General features: G+C 43.0%; 1 non-coding gene across 1 annotated transcript; it reads right to left on the bottom strand.

Annotated features, from left to right (window-relative positions):
• Positions 1-739: 739 nt before the first annotated feature.
• Positions 740-813, bottom strand: Trnai-aau (transfer RNA isoleucine (anticodon AAU)). Its single transcript has one exon. It is a non-coding gene; the product is annotated as a tRNA-Ile (tRNA).
• Positions 814-2,727: the final 1,914 nt, after the last annotated feature.

Here is a 2,727-nt window from a genome sequence, read left to right as displayed (position 1 = left end):
TAAGTCAGAACCCATTTATGTGCTTTTGAGTGTTAATCTTCTTGCTGGGTCATTGTCATGACCTACATGACAGGCATGCCATGACATTTATGTCATGACCTATCACTTATGTTTGTCATACACTCCTGTCATACATGCAATATTGGTACCTACCAAGTTAACAAAATGACCATGAGCGCACCAATACAAAGGCGGCTGTTTCATGACCTACATGACACGCATGTCATGACATTTATGTCATCACATATCATTTATGTTTGTCATATACTCTTGTCATAGTATGCCAATTTTGGTACACACCAAGTTAACAAAACGACCATTAGAGCACAAAGACGTAGGCGGCTAGATAGATACTGTCAAAGTAGCACATTTTCGCCAAGAAATGCTTCGCATTTAAAAAAAAAACACGGTATGCGCGCGAATTAAAAAAAAAAAACTGGTAAATAATCAAGGCGTACTTAACGCCTAATATAAAGATTACAGAAATAAGCTAGAAAGATTGGGAACAGATAAATGCCGTAATGTGCGCGTATATAAAACTAACGCGCAAACAATGAGTCACAAAGTACAAGTGGCGGGCGAAGGCAAAGAATTTATTGTACGACGCAAATACAACATGTAGCTGATTCCGCTATAGAAGCTTTCGATAGAAGCGTGAAAAAGGAGCAGAATCAATAATATTGTAGAAAGTAGCTGCTATGCGTTTTCCTCTAGAAAAAAAAAAACAAAGCAAAAAAGATGGCCTGCGCAGGGATCGAACCTACGACCTTCGCGTTATTAGCACGACGCTCTAACCGACTGAGCTAGCAGGCCAGCGCTAGCGATCCTGCAAAGTTGTAACTTTGTATTTTTGCAATCGCTACAATTGCAAACGCAGTAACTGTTCAAGGTAGTATTTAGGACATTGCCGTGAGAGAAAATTAGCGTGCTGTCGCTGTTTTTTTCAGAACTTCCGTAACCGCTCGCAGGTCCCCGTTGCTTATATATCAGAGGTAGCTTCAAGGACACCGAAGGCAGTGTGGGGACGACGTCGCTCTCTTGGAGCGTCATGATAGCAGGAAATACACATTAAAAATTCTCGAACATCTCTGCTCTCAATAAAGTATCTCGCCCTCTCTTCCCCAAGTCAACCAGTAATTTTGTTTCAGACGTGGTAATTTCCGTGCCTTATAAGCACCATCGTTTATCAATATCTCCTTCTTTGGATTAAAGATCGCTGTTTTTCTCGTAACCTTAAACAATTGGGGGAAAAAACGTTCATGCAACTTTCGCCACCGTTACTTGACAGTGGACAAAGGATGGCTAAGACATTGAAAAGTATGTGTCGGAATGGCGCGTTTTATTATCACAATTTTACAGAGTCTGTACTAAAAAAAAACTAAGGAACCAGCCGTTGGCGACACACGTCAACGAGTTTCGCGCCAGCGTATATGGCTGTCGCCAGCAAGCTGAATCCAGGTTCTGTGATATTGAGATCTACCAGTTCCCTGACAACGCACGCTATTGCTATTGGATCACTGAGGCATAAATGTGCCAAAATGCAAGTAGCTATCGCCATGTCAAGGTATAATGACACTCTTTACGTCATTCCGATACTCAATATAGCATTTAAATGATTCAATACACCTCAACCGAGAAAGTGCGAACAAAATTTCGAAGCCCGGACATGACGACGTTCGAGGCATTTTGCGGAGCACGCTGTTGTCTGGGAAACTTTGGCCTTGAAGATATATATATACGCCACATTTTGCACACCGCACGTTTTATGCGCTACGAAAACGTGTCCGGAAACGCGCTGATCACGCACGCCTGACCGTCGCCAAGGCACGGCGTCATTTCACCTGAAGCCGTGACGAGAACTGAATAGACGGGAAGTCAGGTCCCGACGCTGGATAGTTATGAGGGAGCTTCGTGCTTTATGTTGAGCCATATTCTCGTAAGCCCGCTGTGCCCTGAAAGGGCCATCAAAGGTTGGGCGCGATACCGGAAAACGACCATGCCTCCGGACAAGCTCTTTTGAAACACCGCATAAATGTGCGACGGACATATCGAGCTTTTTGGGAGAGCAAGCTTCTTTGCAGAGTTTCTCGCTGTGATTTTACCGATTTAACATCTTTTAAGAACAGTCAATACATTTACGTGTATAAATTTTGTAAGCAATATATCATGGTAAATATATGTACTGTTGTATCGTACTATTCTTTAAATTTATGTATATCATCTTTGGCATTTTTGCGTTGTTCTTGCGTAATACATTATCATGTTATTATCATTACTGCACTAATTTTATCTACGCCTACTCTATTCGTTATAATATTTACTGCATATTTTACAAGCACCGATATCCATTATAAACGGGAGGTGCCGCAGAGAGTATTTACTTTGGGACCACCTATAGCGCATTCCAAGTATGTATACTCACGTTTTCTGCACACAATAATCAATCAATAGACTTTTACTTGAGGCTCATCGTGCCTTAATGATTCTGAGGCGCTGCCACGTACATCCTGTTTCACAATACTGTGTGCGGCACTGGACGGCATGCTTGGCGCTCGAACCGTGGACGAACGCGTCGAAATCATGCGTTGGCATGATCGAATTTTATTGCGATAGCAATTATATGGACACTTCAACCGGATTTCTGCCGTCGCAGTCGCCGTCGTCGTCGCCGTCGCCGTGAGGTTCCCTATAGATAAAATCTTCACCGCGCGCCGTATGCCCGAGCGG

The sequence above is a fragment of the Dermacentor silvarum genome, chromosome 8, assembly GCF_013339745.2.
Source record: "Dermacentor silvarum isolate Dsil-2018 chromosome 8, BIME_Dsil_1.4, whole genome shotgun sequence".
NCBI classification, from domain to species: domain Eukaryota; kingdom Metazoa; phylum Arthropoda; class Arachnida; order Ixodida; family Ixodidae; genus Dermacentor; species Dermacentor silvarum.
Note: the sequence above shows the minus strand (reverse complement) of the source record. Positions and strands in the feature narration are given on the sequence as shown.